Source organism: Hibiscus syriacus, unplaced genomic scaffold (genome assembly GCF_006381635.1).
Source record: "Hibiscus syriacus cultivar Baekdansim isolate YM2019G1 unplaced genomic scaffold, ASM638163v2 tig00111671_pilon, whole genome shotgun sequence".
NCBI lineage: Eukaryota > Viridiplantae > Streptophyta > Magnoliopsida > Malvales > Malvaceae > Hibiscus > Hibiscus syriacus.
This window is the reverse complement of record NW_024063152.1, coordinates 1752933-1771731: the sequence shown is the minus strand read 5'-3', so window position 1 is coordinate 1771731 and position 18799 is coordinate 1752933. Positions and strand designations below refer to the sequence as shown.

The following is an 18799-nucleotide window of genomic DNA, read 5'->3' as shown; positions in this document are numbered from 1 at the left end:
CCCTCGTCTTCAATGACCGGTTATTCTTTGCTTAAAATGTGCTGCTCATTAAGAAGATGGTAGGTTGACCACAGTGATAGGCCAATCCGGTGCTTTGCATTCGATACGAAGGTCATCGCCACGGTCTGATGCTAGTTTCTGAAATTCATTGGCCGACGTTGTTATGGTTTGATTTCTCTTTGAGGCAACTAATTGTAGTCACATGTCATCTAGGGAACGAGCTTGCCAAGCAATCGGGTTACACGGTGTGAATGCCGTATGCTTGTGGACTTGAGTGTTATAGATGTTCTTATGGAGAGCTTCAAGTCAAAGACGCTGCTGCAAAACTCATGGCGGGCAATTCCTTTGGTGCCGAGCTTACTCAAGGACCCAAACCACTCGGTCATGAGATGGCAGAGGATGTTTTCAGTGTATTAGCTGTTGCAGAGGCAAATGCAGTTTCAATAGCTGAGAACTTGGTGAGAATCCTTGGGAAAGGCAAAGTGAATCAAAAGCTGCAGCTGCTAATATTTTCTGTAATCTATTGGGTTACTAGCACTCGGTGTCTGTCGTCCAAATCTCGGGTGCAACCATGCAATCCCCCTTCTGGTCAAGCTTTTGGACTCTCAGAGCAATGAAGTAAGAGAAACAGTGTCCGAACTATTGCTCCGCTGATCTTTAATCAGGAAGATCACGAAGCACTAAACGAATCAGGGGATGTCCCTGTCTGCTCGGAATTGTTACATGACATCCGGCGGAGCTGAGGGATAATGCTGCGGAGGCTCTTACCAATTTCCTTGAAGATCCACTGCAGCATGAGATTATATCTCAGGTAGTTGACCATCCTTCATTTCAAAGTACACCGAACAAATTCGGTAGGATTCACACCATTTCCGATGATTGGACATTTGGTTCTACGAGAAGGATGACTATCAATCCAGAAGCTTCATCAAGTAAATAGGCCATCATCCCCAGGCACCATTGACACTTCATTCTGTTAAAATTTGTACAATGTTGGTCTATTTATATTGTTGTTTCGATCCTCCCGTTTTACAAATCTTTACATCTTCTTAAGAAGCTCTAAGAAATTAGAAAGGGGAAATGACAAATGAGAAAAAAAGAACAATTAGTGTAATACAATTACTGACCATTGGGGCTCTCATTATCCTCTTTATGATCTGCAATTACATAATGATCATCCCAGATGTCATCCTGTTGCTCTTTTTCAAATGTATCTTCATCCCGATCACCGTTATTCGAGTCTTCATCACTGCTCTGTTTCTTCTTCACGATTTTCGGAACCATCGGAGTTAGTGCTGTGGGATCTAATAGTTCTTCCTCGTTGTTTATCTGTTCGAATCGAACAGCACTAACATTTCGGGCATTTCCCGCTAATATCTGCATCCAAGACAATATGCACAAAATTATTACGCAAATGACTGATATTTTCAACACTCAAAATATTACATTGTTCAGTGTGAATGCAATATCTAGAAAAGGTTTGAACCGTACCTCAAGTTTATATATTTGATGCCTTTCCTTCAGATCTTGGCGATCAGATGCAGCTTCGGAATTCTCATCATCATCTTCTTCATTGCCCCTTTCAAGCACTACTTTGACACTCTCACCCGTCCTTGGTATATATCCAAATGCCTCGCATACAAAACCCGATACGGTCTCATATTGATGTTCCTATCAAACAAAATATGTTGACACTTTACATCTGAATGCATATTCGTATACATTTCTATATTTACTAAACTAGAAGAAGCTAACAAATAAAATGAAATTTATGCACGAGGATTATATCAATAATAATGAGTTATTAAAGTAATATACCTCTGGAATTTTGATGTTTAGATCTTCGGAAAGTTGGTCAATAGATGTATTAGCGTCAACATCAAAGATACCCTCTGCTCGCATTACGATATAGCCGGTTTTCTTCTGGATCTCCTCCTGTTATAGCAGGAAACGAAAACATAAGAACCGAGCTATATTAATCATTGAGCAGAGATTTTGAGGTGTAACAATCGTCTTGACTGATGTTGGATTTCTTAAGCAAGTTTCACTAATTGCGGAATAATGAAAAGCAGCATCTTGAATCAATCTAAATAATTAGGAGTATAAAGTTTCTAGCAAAGGAACTAAGTTAATAATGAAGTCGTCAAAGGCGTCGCAAGCCTTACTTTTGAATAATTTTCATCGAAAATTTCACCGACAATCTCCTCAACCACATCTTCCAAGGTGACTATCTGTTCATAAAAATAAAACTAATAAATAAAAAAGGAGAGACAAGAAGAAATGCACTACTAATCGTTGCCTGCTAAGTAGTCTTTAGCAAAGGAATTTTTGGCAGCTCATTCAACTTTTCAAACTGCAGAAACTTTTCCATGTTCAATCTCATATTAATGTCGTTAGCAATCCGGTTAAGTTATGCCATACAAATCAAATAATGCCACATAAAACATGAAAACTGCGTCTTTAGCAAAAACTCTGAACAGATTAGGTAGACCGCACACCCCAACTGTTTCACCATATTCATTAAGAACAACAACAATGTGAACCTTCCTGATTCAAAACTCTCTAAGGAGATTCCAAACTGACATTGAATCAGCAAAACAAATTGAGAATACTTCGTGTAATGGCTTCTCATAATATAATCTATAGGCACATGTTGCAAAGTATGAAACCAACAGAATTACCGGGCACAAAGTATGCAGGTTTATGAGCCATGTCTCCCACAGTAGTACTTTCTAGCAGTTCACCCTTCAAAATCAAACAGATCATAATTCTGCACACTATGATATTGTTGCATGCATCAATAAGCAAAGACTTACCAATGAAATAAAGAAAAAAAAATTATGAGCAGAAATCGTCTCACCTTTGGAACATAATCTAGTAGGTCCAAAGCATATGCGATACCTACTATATTGTCAATCCGCTGCTCAAAAGCAGGCACCCTGAGAAAATGAGTTCGACAAATCTCTTAGCTTGTTTTGTAAGGAAAAACAGCTAAAAGATGAATTACTAACTGCTAAGCTTATCTACCTTGAATATTGATGAATCACCCACAAATTGTGGAACTCAACAAGAGTTGAGCTTGCATCGATTGCGACTACATCAACAAGAGGTGTCATCACCTCTCGAACATGGGTATCTTTTATCTCTAATACATTTTCAGTCATATCCTGCAAGGGATTCCAATGGTAAGAGCACCAGAACCAAACAAAGAAAGAGGAACCAATGGATGATTCGTTTAGATTTATGCAAAATAGAGAGCAATAATCACAGCATGCCCGTACGTAGGCATTGTACCGGATAGCTAAGGTGGAGCTATTCATTTTGGAGTCGCTGAAGAACCACTGGTCTACTGCTACAAAATATGAGATAATAGAAAAATATCCATTGCAGATAAAATTTTGTGTTAATCAAGTGCTCAATCAAAATTATTCGTGTGTATTTATAATATACATGACATATATGGTTACCTGCTCCTCCTCTATTTCTCCACTCAACTCTGCCCCTCGTAACATTAACTTCAATTCATCTTCGGTAACATAAGGTTCGCTAAAATAAAGAGAAAAAGAATAAGGCATTTAGAAGGCGTATAACATAAATGATGACATACGTTGAAATTTTGACAGACCATTGCAAAAGACGCTGATAATGAATGGTGACATAAATGATGTGGATAGGTTAAATCCAGGTAACTATTTTTCTTCACCTCTTTCCTTTTAGACCAAGAATTTTGTGCATTCCCATTGATAGATATGTCACAACTCGTCCAACTGGATATAGTATTACAGAGAGCTATGCCACTGGCCTGACCTAGAAATATTTTAACCACAGTTGGCCAATTTTATTTTGACACTCATCTGGATAGTGATGAATTTCAATACCCGAATGATTTTATATTATTTTTGAAAGAAGAAAGGGGCCCGGGGGGGGGGGGGCTTACCACAAATCTGGCTACTTCAGTGGGATTGTGAACAGCCATACTTTTTGGAGTAATCTTAGTGAGAAGCAAAATGTCAACCTACCACCATAAAAGAAAAGTGGCTTTCATATTTATTGCACGAGTAGATATGTTCTATATTCATGTGCTGACTGAGTCCGACCACAACTCATCTTAATGACTTCTAATAAAATCAAGATACACGAAAGACAAAACGAGGGCATGCATACCACAAATACAACCCCAAAACCAAATCTAAAAACAAGTTATTGATACATACGGTCATTACTCCAGTTTCTGTGCTAACACCAGCTTCCCCAAACATTGCTGTTGCTGCATCTGTCACTAAAGCAGTTGCTCCAATGTTGACAACCCTGAGTAGAGAAATTAAATCCACTATAAGAAATAATTTCAAGCTAAAGCTGCAAAAGGAAAATGGAACTGGTCAAGGTGAAGGTAATAAAAGAAGAGTACGTGGTGCCAATAAGAATGGTTGTGAGAAAGCGTGTTACATCACTGGAAAGCATTTTAAAAACACCATCTTCAGAGTCTTTTTCAGCCAGTTCACGTACCTGACACAAGTTAACTTAAGGTGATCAATGAACGACAAAATTCTTAAGGGTTTGATCACATATACAATGGAGGAAACTTGCAGCAGAAACTTCAATCGTCTGCAACAGCAGAGACTGGAATCCTCTGTAACTAAAAATCAAAGTACAATTCATACTTCAAAAGGTTTTTCTGGACGAAAAATTCTCAAGGGTTTGACCACTAACTGTTGTTGACTTAGGTTTCATAGTTGAAATGACATACTTTATGTTGTTGTTCTCTGGCTTATTCTAAAAGTTGCTTGTGTTTCTCTATCATTTTCTCTCTTTGTTTTCCTTCTTTCACCCATCTTTTTTCTCTCTTTTCACTCTAATGTGCTTCGATCTATCTTTCTCCCTGTGTGCTCAACATTAATAACTTGGTTCCACTTATAAGTAATTATGATTGAGCTCATACCTAGAAGAGACGGATATCATTCAAATTCAATAATGATAGACTACTATAAAACATGGATTTCATATAGAATGTTCACATCACAAATCAAAATTTAATCTTATATTAACGTGAGCCAAATATCTCAAGTCATCAAAGAATCTGCGGAACAGGCATCTGAAGGAAAATCGACAGACAACCGGACAAGGGAGTGTTGGGACGGGTATGTGTTTAACTCGGTTATGCTCATTTATTTCGAAGTTATTTTTTTTTCTAAATTTTTTATATATTTAGAAGATGATACCAGACAGTATAACATAGGACAGACAGAATTTATAAACTAACCAAATCATCTAAATTCTTTCCAACTTACAACAATCCATATCCTAAGCATGCTGATATCCATAATTGAATAACAACAAATTTGCAAGTATGAATACAAACGCTATGAAGCCATGGTTGAAAGATATCAAATACCTTCCAAGGCCACAATGTAGTTATAGCAGTCTCCGCCATTGAGAAGAAGGCAGACAAACTCAAAAAGCGCAGTTAAGACCACGCCTTGTTCCTTAAACACTTTGAGAATCATAGATGCCTTAGGCCAAGCATTCCTCAACAACAATATACACTGCCCAATCACTCCATAACCAGCATTAACCACTCCCTCTACAGAAAAAACTCTTTTGAACCCAAAGACCAATACACCACAAACCAATGCCACCAAAATACCCCTTTTCACCAAAATCAAATTCTGATCAGTTCCCATATCTTCCTTTTCTTCTTCTAACAATCCCTTATGTCCCGAAGCACCATTTTTTTGGTCCTCCCAAAGCTCTGAAAACTCGGGGATTTGAGCTGGTGGATATTACAGGAGTTGGGTAGAGATTACTTTTGGACAAAAACATTGATGGGTTCTTCAAATTTCGATCTAAAAACAGGAAAGATGACGACTTTGTTGAATTAATGAAAGTTCGAGAATGATCATTCTATTATTTATATGTTTCAAACATGTTATTTAAAAAAATGTAAGATGACTCGGTTATACTAATAAAATATTGGATTAAGTACACAAATAATCCCTGTTATAGAGTGTTATTTTGTTAAGTTTTATGCCTATTAAAAGTTATAAAATGGTCCATCGACTATAATGCATTACTTTACCGAGTCTCTATTATTAAAAGTTACAAAATGATCATCTAATTATTCATATATTCTAAATTCATCATATTTTGTTAAAAAAAATTGACGTCATTCTGAGCTAGACGTTAACATATAGACTGTATAATAAATATGATCTTAAAATCTCAAACAATTATCATATCTCAATCAACAAGTTAACATCCAACTCAAATTGTAGTCAATTTTTTTAACAAAAACGATGAGTTTGGAACATATAAATAATCAGGACTAGACTGTAACAGCCGTTAAATTTGATTGTTATGTGACACGTATCAATTTTATAGCATTTTAAAAAAATATTTTTAAAAAATTATTTAAAAAAACTTTTTTCCTGAAATTAAAAAAAATTCAAACTTCCTTAAAAATCTAATTTCAATCCATTTGTCACGGCCGCCAACCAGCCGAAATTTCAACGATGTGAGATCGGTCGAACACCCAAAGGTCGAAACCTTTTCTTCAACCTCTAATTGTAGCGACCAATCGATGATTGCATCGTGAAGAACCCCTTTCAGACGATCACAAAATCTTGTATTTACACGGTCATTGGGTGTTCGGCTGGTTGCAAAAATAAGGGGTTTTTGTTGGGTATTCAGTCGATTGACGACGTTGATAGCGGTTGACAGTGCTAAGGGATTGAAATTAGGATTTTTTTAAGAATTTTGGGGTTTTTTATAATTTCAAGAAATATTGGGTTTTTAAATAAAATTTAATTTTAAGTGTTCGTTTGAAAAAAATAAAATTTTATATGTTTGACATGTATTAGATAACGATAATTTTAACGGCCGTTATATCCCAATACCTAAAAATATAACGTTGAAAATATTAAACACTTAAAAGTATAACAAAAAAACACATGTTTTAACAAAAAATATTTTAATCACTTATTTTTACATTAAGCCTAATTATTATTACAAATTATATATAATAATATTATAAATCAATTTTCTTTGAAGTTGCCACTTTCCAGGCCACTAAACAAAAACCAAGTACTAAAGTAATTATATTATAGAGCAAGTTCTGGCAATCCCTGAGTTCGAATTTGGTTATTGTTTCACCAAAAAATGTCCCAAAACTCATGAATGTCGTCTGAAACATTTCGGCTTCCTCATTTTTGATCTCTAATTCACGGATTACAGAGTAAGTCCCGGCAAAATGGAGGGCATATTTGGAATCAAGGTGTCAAGACGAACAAGACCCATGAAATTTGAGACCGAACGACCACCATCTACGGCGATCGACAGTGGTGTCCGACCACCTTCTGTTTTTATTTTATATATTTCAATTATTTTAAATTAAATAATAATAATAAATGTCACATCATATAGAAATAATAATAAAATAATTCAGAGTGATCAAAATCGGAGTAATTTGAAAATTCAGCGGGTAAATTAAAAAATTGAAAGTGGTTAAAAGTAATCAATTGGTATTTACCATCAATATAGAAATAATAATAAAATAATTCAGACTATTATATTTACCGCCAATAATTTCTAGAGTAAGTGGTTAAAAGTTATCAATTGGTATTTGCCATCAATATTTAAGTTATCAATAATTTCTCTTCTCCATCTCTCTAATTAGAAATTATTATTTTTTAAATATTACATTTGCCAAAGTAGTTTAGGTATTCTAAAATTCTCTATTGTTTTTTTGGTTATCCTTCCCGTTACAAGGTTTCGCCTTGACTAATTAGAATTGACCTACATCGCACACCTAGCTTTGGTGACTGACGGACTAAAGAAGCTTTTTTCCCTCTTATTTATTGTCGTATTTTGTTTATATGGTAAATGATGATTTAAATAGTATGTTTATTCCAAATTAGGTTTAGTTTAATAGAATATATGTGTTAAAGACTAAAATTGTTATTACATTATGTCATATTACTATTTTTATTAAGTTAACGACCAAATTTTTATAAAAAAATATATATCAAAATACAGTAGTTGGACCATCAAAACAAAAGTAGAAAAATAGATGAGGTACCAAATAGAAATTGACGCAAAGAATTAGTGGTGATTAGAAAGTCAGCATAATCAACAAACGTTTCTTCCCATGTACCTAATGGTTCTCAACATGTCTGTCTCTATGTCCCTCAACATGTCTGTCTCTATGTCCCTCAACATGTCTGTCTCTATGTCCCTCAACAGTGGAGTCTTCATTCAATTTGTGCCCTTCTTTGATAATGTGTTGCTCTGTTGTAAGTTGGAGATCTTCCAAATCTTTCTCATACACTATCCCAACTCCACATTTCTTCACCCCAACACCTTTGCCATAAGCCTTATATATGAATGACAATTCAAGTTCATCGCATTCCTGATTTAAGCAATCCGGTGTTGATGTATTCTCGGTTTCACTTTCACCACATTCATTCTCCAAGTAATATGGATATAACACATCACGCCCCAAGTAACGAAGAAAAAGGTGGTCATTTTTTATGGGCTGATTATATCCTTTCCCTAAAACAATCCCAACGTTATAATGATATGATCTCGGTTATGTGTTCCGAGTTATATACGATGTTGCCCGATCGTGATTCTAGTAAGATCTTTATTGAAGAGTCGACTCTTTGATGGCTGAACCATTCCGGGATTTCACTTCCAGGTATAATGATATGATCTTGGTTATGTGTTCCAAGTCATATACGATGTTGCCCGATCGTGATTCTAGTAAGAACTTCACAGTGCTTTGATTGAAGACTGAAAATGCATAAACAACGTTATAAGAAGGAAAATATGTATATATGAATATGTGTATGAAAGTAATGGAAATGATAGAATTAAGTTGGAGTGGATTGTAAATAAAAGAAGTGTGGTGGTGATAGTGGTTGAATAGATGTAACGAAAATGGTGAAGGATGTTTGTGGTTGGCGTGGAAAATGAAGTAATTCAAAAGATGGATTGTGACCCTCTAATTATATATGAGTTAGGAACCAACAATATAATAAATATGAAATCGAAGTGATAGAGGGTGAAACGCAACCCACTAGCTATAGTAGAGCTAGGAACCAACGCTATAACAAAATGAAATGGATGAAGGCTTCAAGACCGACAAGAAACCGATAGAGTTATAATCCAAGAACTAAAATGAAAGCAATCTTTCAAATTATTTTCATAAATCAAATTCTGTGTCTACAAATGATCCCAAATGTGCCTATTTATAGTATTTCTAAGAAGCATATGAAAAGACTCAAAAGATGATAACAATCTCATCAATTTAGCAATAAATTGCACTTGAATGCTTTGTCTTTTTATGTTCAAAGTTGGATGAATATTCTAGATCATTTTGGGGATGAATCTAGATAATTTGAAGCTGAATATGGCCTTAATTTCGTCCAAGAAGGAGGGGTGACTCTTGGGCTGCCTTGTTTTGCTTGCAAATGGAAGAAAAGAGGTTAAATGAAGTCATAGGATGAATGTGGACATCCTACATGTCTAAATTAGCTTGTCCCTTCAAATTCCTTGCTGATTTTATCACTTAATTTTATGATTAAATGAAATAAAATCAGCCTTCATTGCTTGTTCCTTGGTAACATGTGAATAGCCTTCAAAGAATGATAAGTAAGACTCGAATAGGTGAATTATGAATGATTGAATGCATTGTGTCTCCAAGAATATGAACAGCCTTGAAAAGATGAAAAGAATTCATCCTTGAATTGCTTTGAATAGAAGCATTAAGATAGTCTTCAATTGCTTGTCTCTTGGTAGAAGATGAAAGGAATCTTCCTTGGATCAAACTCATCCAAATAATCCATGCATGAAATTCCCGTAATGAAAATTCCAACCTGCACTATCTTCAGTAAATCGATCATATCTCAAGCTCCTGATATCGGATTGAGGTGATTCAAAAGGCATTGGAAAGCTAAGGGATAGAGGAATAATGTCCAATTGATTGTTGGACCCAAACACGTCTGTATCAAATCCAGAATTGGAAGACATTCTGACTGATAATCTTGCATCTGTTGAGACTGTTCAGCTTCCCTATTGCACCTAAACATAAAGATAAACTTTATTCAATCATAACATGTTAATATACATGGGATAATTAAGAGTTAATTTGATTAATGAAATAACATTATTCAATGAACTAACTTTATTCAATGAACAAAATGCATGAATGAATTAGTTTATTAAACAACTAGATGCATAAATGAAATACATGCTTAAATGCAATGCATGCTTTAATGAACAACATACTTATTAAATGCAATGAATGTCATGCAACTAATAAAACTCATGCAAATTCATGCAATGAATGATATCATATGATAAGCATATCCTAAGAGGTAAATACAAACATATGATAAAATATAGTGCATAAATGAGCAGGTATAGTATGAAGTAAGGTAAAACTCCCTTTGAATCATCCTTGGTGAACTTATATGTTTTAATATGATCAAGAAAAAAGTTAGTGCTGATTGGAATCACATCATATAATAACAACGAACGACTTTCTTGAATTTTCAAATACCTGCAAAATGAAACACCCTTCGCTGGTAACCAAAAACACAAATTCTTAAGTACGAGATTTTGTTGAGAAAAAAAGAGAGATTGAACAACCTTGAGATGTTTTTTCAGCAATGTAATCCATTGATGTTCTCAGCCAATCTGTAGCAGTTGGTACCTAAAATATGCACCCCATCCCTTGAATTGCATACTTTTGATTGATTAGCAATTAGTTCCAGAGAAGCACAGTCATCTATGCTCACTGTTATTGTACTTGTTGGAAGCTCAGGCAACAATTTCAGCCTCGGGCAATTCATCAATTCAAGATATTCAAGCTTGGAAGTCGAGTAAGAGAATCAGGTAGGCTGATGAAATTGTTACTGCTGAGATAGTCTTTTCAAAGAGGATAGACAAGAAATATCATTAAGAATATCTCCTTCACAAAGATTGCAATCCCTTAGATTCAGCTCTGTCAATGAACTCAAACCCGACAACGAAGGCAACATCAGAGCCATTGAATTTGTCTTTCCTCTTTGGAATTTTTTGAAGAGAGGGAAAATTTTGTTGAAATTTAGATGAAGATCCCTTGCGGCCTTTGAAAGACAAAACTTTAAGATTTTTAAGTCGAAAAATATAGGATGGTGGTTTTTTTTACGGTCGTTTCACTCAAGTCGAGCTCTTCCAAAAACTCTGCTAGCTGCAAACTCTCTGGCAAAACTCCAACTCTATAACATGATCCCGGTTATACTAATAAAATGTAAGATGACTCGGTTATACTAATAAAATGTTGGATTGAGTACGGTTATAGGGTGTTGTTTTGTTTAGTTTCCTACCTATTAAAAGTTATAAAATGGTCCCTTGACTATAATGCATTATTTTACTGAGTCCCTTGACTATTAAAAGTTACAAAATGATCCTCTAATTATTCATATATTCCAAATTCATCATATTTTGTTAAAAAAATGACGTTATTCTGAGCTAGGCGTTAACATATTGAATGTGATATAATAAAATATGAACCCAAAATCTCAAACAATTATCATATCTCAACCAACAAGTTAACATCCAACTCAAATTGTCGTCAATTATTTAACAAAAACGATGAGTTTGGAACATATGAATAATTAGGATTAGACTGTAACAACCATTAAATTTGACTGGTAAGTGACACGTGTCGATTTTATAGTATTTTAAAAAATATATATTTTAAAAAAACTTTAAAACTTTATTTTTTTAAAAATCCTATTTTCCTGAAATTATTAAAAAAACCTCAAACTTCCTTAAAAGCCTAATTTCAATCCCTTTGTCACCGCCGCTAACCGGCTGAAATTTCAACAATGTGAGACCGGCCGAACATTCAACGGTCAAAACCTTTTCTCCAACCTCTAATTGTATCGATCAATCGACGATTGCAGCGTGAAGAACTCCTTTTCACCCGATCGCGAAATCTTGTATTTACACGACCATTGGGTGTTCGACCGGTCGCAAAAATAAGGGGTTTTGGTCATTGGGTGGTTGTTCGGTACATTAATGTTGGGTATGCGGTCGATTGATGACGTTGGTAGCGGTCGGTGGTGCTAAGGGATTGAAATTAGGGTTTTTGGAATTTTGGGTTTTATTATAATTTCAAGAAATATTGGGTTTTTAAATAAAATTTAATTTTAAGTGTTTTTTTTAAAAAAATAATATTTTATATGTTTGACATGTATCGAATAACGATAATTTTAACGGCCGTTATAGCTCAAGGCCTAAAAATATAACGTCGAAAATATTAGACACTTAAAAATATAACAGACGGACACTTTACATTTTTGTCCCTGTAATATATCCAATTTATCATTTTCGTCTCTATCATATTTTCGCATTAATTTAATCATCGAAATTGCTTAATTGTATCATCTATATCCTACCTCTCACTTAAAACCCTAAATTCAATACCTTGAATATTTGCATTTCTTGAAGTTCTTTTAAGTCTGCGAAATATATAACAATACAAGGAGGGGGGGGGAATGAAGCAGATCTTAATATAAGTTTTCAAGTGACATCTTTAGCAACTTATACAAAAATTTATCTAAACCTACAGTGTTGATTCTTTAGAGCTTCACTTCCATATTAACTATTACAGAGTAAGTGGTTAAAAGTTATCAATTGGTATTTACTGTCAATATTTAAGTTATCAATAAATTCTCTTCTCCTTCTCTCTAATTAGAAATTATTATTTTTTAAAATATTACATTTACCAAAGTAGTTTAGGTATTCTAAAATTCTCTATTTGTTTATTATCCTCCTGGTTACAAGGTTCTGCCTTGACTAATCCGGACTGACTCACATCGCACACCTAGCTTTGGTGAATGATGGGCTAAAGAAGCTTCTTTTTTTTTTTTTTGCTTTCTTTTCCCTCTTCTTTATTGATGTATTATGTTTATATGGTAAATGATGATTTAAATAGTATGTTTATTCCAAATTAGGTTTAGTTTAATAGAATACGTAAGTGTTAAAGACTAAAATTGTTATTACATTATGTCATATTACTATTTTTATCAAGTCAACGACCAAATTTTCATATAAAAAAATATATATCAAAATACAGTAGTTGGACGATCAAAACAAAAATAGAAAAATAGATGAGATACCAAATAGACAATTTACGCAAAGAATTAGTAAGACGAGAGTGGTGATTAGAAAGTCAGCATAATCAACAAACGTTTCTTCCCATGTACCTAATGGTTCTCAACATGTCTGTCTCTGTGTCCATCAACAGTGGAGTCTTCATTCAATTTGTGGCCTACTTTGATTGATGTGTTGCTCTGATGTAAGTTGGACATCTTCCAAATCTTTCTCATACACTATCCCAACCCCACATTTCTTCACCCCAACACCTTTTCCAAAAGCATCATATATGAATGACAATTGAAGTTCATCGCATTCCTGATTTGAGCAATCCGGTGTTGATGTATTCTCGGTTTCACTTTCACCACATTCATTCTCCAAGTAATATGGATATAACAACTCACGCCCCCAGTAACCAAGAAAAAGGTGGTCATTTTTTACGGGCTGATTATATCTTTTCCCTAAAAGAGTGGAAAAGCCATCAAGACGTCGAGGTTCTCCACAATGGATAACAGCTTTACATTTGATCAATTCTTTCCCCGAAGAATCACCACCGGCAAAAATGAAGCAGAAAGCAACTCCCATCCATTGACTATCATTCCGAATATTGAGAGGCAGTGGCATCTTTATTGAAGAGTCGACTCTTTGATGGCTGAACCATTCTGGGATTTCACTTCCAGGTATAATAACATCGATCCTTTCTCTTGGATTAGCAATTAGTTCCAGAGAAGCACAATCATCTATGCTCACATATTCTACACTTGTTGGAAGCTCAGGCAACGATTTCAGCCCCCGGCAATTCATCAATGCAAGACCTTTAAGCTTGGAAAGTCGAGTAAGAGAATCAGGTAGGCTGATGAAATTGTTACCACTGAGATCGAGTGTTTTCAAAGAGAATAGACAAGAAATATCAATAGGAATATCTCCTTCACAAAGATTGCAGTCCCTTAGATTCAGCTCTGTCAATGAACTCAATCCCGACAACGAAGGCAACATCAGAGCCATTGAATTTGTCTTTCCTCTTTGGAATTTTTTGAAGAGAGAAGGCAGATTTTTTCGAAACTTAGATGAAGATCCCTTGCGGCCGTTGAAAGACAAAACTTTAAGATTTTTAAGTCGAAAAATGCAGGACGGTGGTTTTGTTATGGCCGTTTCACTCAAGTCGAGCTCTTCCAAAAACTCTGCTAGCTGCAAACTCTCTGGCAAAAATCCAACTCTATAACATCCGGAAAGATCAAGATTTTTTAGACACTCCATTTTGCAATCAATCTCTGGAAACCATAGAAGATTTGAGCAACCCGAAAGAATGAATGTTTGAAGAGATTCCATTCCAATTTTGGTTGGAAGTTTCCTAAGACTTTTGCAGCCTCTCAAATTCAAATTTTGAAGCCTCTTAAGCTCTGCTATGGATGGATGAACATCAACTATTTTTGTACAACCTTCCAGGATCAAAACTTCAAGATCTGGGGCCATTGTGAAGTCCGGAGTCTTGATCAGGTTCGGGGAGCCTCTGAGGTTTAACACATTCAGCTTGTACAAGGGCTGTTGAAAATAAAAATAAATTAGAGAGAAACGAGAAAACATAAGAAAGCTCATTCTTGTTATTTTTGTCTCTATCATAATCAAATTTTAATCATTCATCTTAAAATTAGAGAATGAATTTTTACTCTGGTTCCCTCCCATAGTTGTTCAATGCGACTGCATTGTAAGAGAAGTGTAACAAGGTTGTCCGGTCGAAAGCCTGAGGGAAGAGATCTTAAAGGACATCCTTCCCAATCTATAAGTCGTAGCTCATTAGAAAGATATTTGAGACCATCACAATTTGACGGGCAAAGAACTTTGAGCAATCTCAATTTTTTCATCTTCGAGAAGGCATCGACACTCAAATTGAGTGTCTTGTTCGATTCCCTGATAACCATGAGAAAAACAAAAAATGAGGTTCAAACTATGCAAAAACAAATCCAATACCTAAAAGCTATGTTGCTCCATTACTTTGTTTTCAATCATCCGTGTTTGATACTTGTATCTGACGCATATTCGGATAAGAGTATTGTAATATGATATTTCAAGAACTCTTCGAATCCATGGAAAAACGTTAAAATCAATACCCATGTTTTCCTACCTTTGATTGTCGATGATCATGGCTTCAATCACTTCCGTGGCCTACAAGTAATCAAGAGCAGAGTATTAGAAGACAGAATGAATGGTTTAAACTGCATGATAAAACTTTTGACAATTTACACCTTTGTTTAACAATACGATAATCTTTTGATCGGAATATAGTAAATAAATCACTTTAAACAAATTATAACATTTTCCAATGAGAGAGATTTACTGAAATTATATACTTATTCAAATCCTTATTAACATTTATAATCAACTAAAAATATTTTAAATGACATAGTTTTGCAATATAATGAATAAATATATTCCTCCAACTCGATCGAATATTTAAAATATTTTGTATATTTTTGTACATAGGAAGACTTAGTTTTATTGAATGACTTACAGTTTCTTTTGTTAGAACATGTTGGATGTCCCTTTCATCCCACAATCTGCAACGTTTTCCAGGTTCATCAATAGATTTTTCCCAAACAATTTTTCTTCCCATTTCTTGTAGCAAGTCATGCATCCACAATCTGTTGAATCTATCAACTGCCACTAGGGATTTCTTAACGAGAACATCGATTCCAATATCTGGGAAAAACTCACAACCATCCAACACTTTGGTTGCAAAATCTTTCTCCTCCCCCTTGAAGAAGCATGCGATATCAAGAAATATATATTCTTTTCCCTTTCTTCCAATCCATCAAAACTGATTCGAAGTCTATCAAGAATTTCTTTGTTGGAGTCTCGTTTAAGTCTTTCAATTGCACTTCTCCATTGAGTTGCATCTCTACCACACAAAAAAGAACCCAAAACTTCAAGAGCTAAGGGAAGACCACCAGCGTAACTTATAACATGTTCAGAAAGCTCAATGAAAACATCTTCCAAAGCTGTCTCACAATCGAAAGCTTTCAAATTAAAAAGCCGAAGTGCCTCATTGGGACTCAATGTTGTAGGCTTATATACATAATCGGCTCGATAAGATCGGAGCAGATGTTCATCTCTTGTTGTTACAATGATCCTACTGCCTGAATCGAACCAAGCACGCCTTCCAACCAAGTGTTCCAAGTGTTTTTTGTTATCAACATCATCGATAACAACAAGAACCTTTTTGTGAGACAACTTATGACTGATGATTGCATTTCCTTGATCAACATCGAATATATTGAATACTCCTTCAGACAAGATTTGAGAAAGAAGTTGTTTCTGTAAAGAAGCAAGTCCCAATTTGTTTGAAACTTCTCGAACATCAGCAAGAAAGCTTTTTCCATCAAAATGAGATGGCATTTGGTCGTAAACAACTCTTGCAAGAGTGGTTTTACCGATGCCACCCATTCCACATATTCCTATAATACGGACATCATCTTATCCAATATCGATTTTTGAATACAACTCCTCCAAAGGGGAACTAATTCCGACCAACTTATCATGAACAACAGGATACGTTTGACATAATTTTGCTGAGACTTTTTTAACAATATCTCCAATGAATTCAGATTCATGCCTACAATAGAAATTAAATTTAGTTTTTTTTATTCATTTAAGAAATGAACAGATATTACCATGAAATAGATGATCTTAGAGAGAAAATAATGAATTACTTGTTATTCAAATGCCATCCCTTGATGTTAGAAACCTCAGTCAAAGCATTTCGCCATCTTTGGATCTTGTGTTGATGTTCCTTGTATGTCTCTTCGTGTTTGGCAAATGCTTCTCCAACTTTATCCTTTTGTTTTCTCAAATTAGACGGATCCACATCATAGAAAATTGGAAATATTTTATGACCCTTTTCCAATTTTTGTTTAACAATCTCAGCAAGCTCCTCCAAACACCAACTTGAAAAGGCGTAGGTTTTGGAGAAAACGATTACCGAGCACCATGCTTGTTGAATGGCTTTAAAGAGTTCTGGGGCAATCTCTTCGCCGGCCTCCAGCTTCGGGTAATCCCTGAAAGTGACGATTCCACTGCGTTGAAGAGCATCATAGAGATGATCTGTAAAACTTCTGCGGGTATCTTCACCTCTAAAACTCAAGAAAACATCATATTTGTGTTTGGAAATAGAGGAGGAAGACGAAGGCAACGACAACATGACGAATTGTAAGAGGAAGAAAAAGGATATCTCAATCCGATGTTCAAAATCAATATATATATATATATATATATATGGCCTAAAACGCAGGAAGAAACTAGGAACAGTCCAAAGAGCAAGAATGAAGAGAAAAGGAGGTCAAATTTCCAAAAAGTGAGCAATTTCTGTATGATTATTAATACCAAAGGAAGAAAGCGTGTAGTGGTGGAAATTGGATCGGAAATGAATGAAGGTGTTTTCCCGGAAGCTGAGACTACAACTGCTTCCTTTGCTTTCTTCTGTTCTCTGTTGACTAGGCCCCGAGTCGAGCGTAAAGTCGACAAGGTGGACTACTTAAGGGTAAACTATAACATTCTTTTATGAATTTTATTTGTTTCCTATTTCATTCACTGTACTTTGAACTTTTTAAATTTACTCACTGAACTTTTTAGATTGAATTTGATTGGTCACTCAACGATGACATGAATTATTTTATTATTTTTCATATGAAATTTAATATTTTTATTAATATTTTAATATTATATAGGATTATAAAAAAATAAAATTTAAAAATATTAAATTATACACAAAACCCTAAATCACCAAATTATACCTCAAATCCAAAAACGCTGAATTAAAATTCTCACCTCACCCTCGATGACAACACTCTCCTTGGATGAGGAGAACCCTTGATTGCACTTCCTTTTCAAAGACAATGGAGGTTTACCAAATGAAGGGACCCGGGAAGAGAAAGATAATGAAAACAATCTATGAACTAGTTGTGTTGGACAAAATAGATTAAAGGTGGATATAATTTGGGAATTTAGGGTTTGAATCTAAAATTTAAGGGTATAATTTAGACTTTTTAAAATTATTTTTTATTTTAATCATATTTGATATTAAAATATTAATAAAATTAACACATCATATGAAAAAATAATAAAATAATTCATATCATCGTGGAGTGACCAAAAAATTCAATCTATGAAGTTCATGAGTAAATTAAAAAAATTGAAAGTATAGTGAATAAAATAGGAGAGAGAGTAAAGTTTAATGATGAATGGTGTAGTTTGCCCCTACTTTAATTATAAATTAGCATATAAAAATATTTTAACTTTTAGACTATTTATTAATTTTTCCAATTAATACTCAAAAGAAATTGAATTTAATGATAAAAATATTATTTTTCTTATAAATTTTAAATTTACACAGTTGTATCTATATATATATATATATTTAATAATTTAAAAAATCTAAATAAATATTATTTTATAATATTTTAGGCTATTTAAAAAGGTTGATGATATGTAAATTTGTTTTTTAATGCTTTAACCTTTTTCCATATTAATACATAATTTTATCTATTTTTCGATATTGATATTCTTTTATAACGCTTCATATTTATAAAGATACTCAATTAAACAATTTTGTTTTTTTTTTTCTTTGCAAAAGGGTCACTTTTGCCTATGTAGTAGACCTAAT

The 18799-nt window shown here is 34.3% G+C and overlaps 2 pseudogenes; both read right to left on the bottom strand.

Moving 5' to 3' along the window:
- Nucleotides 1-946: 946 nt before the first annotated feature.
- On the bottom strand, nucleotides 947-11048 carry LOC120167347 (annotated as a pseudogene).
- A 2140-nt stretch (nucleotides 11049-13188) lies between these two features.
- LOC120167184 lies at nucleotides 13189-17385 on the bottom strand (annotated as a pseudogene).
- Between the last annotated feature and the right edge of the window lie 1414 nt (nucleotides 17386-18799).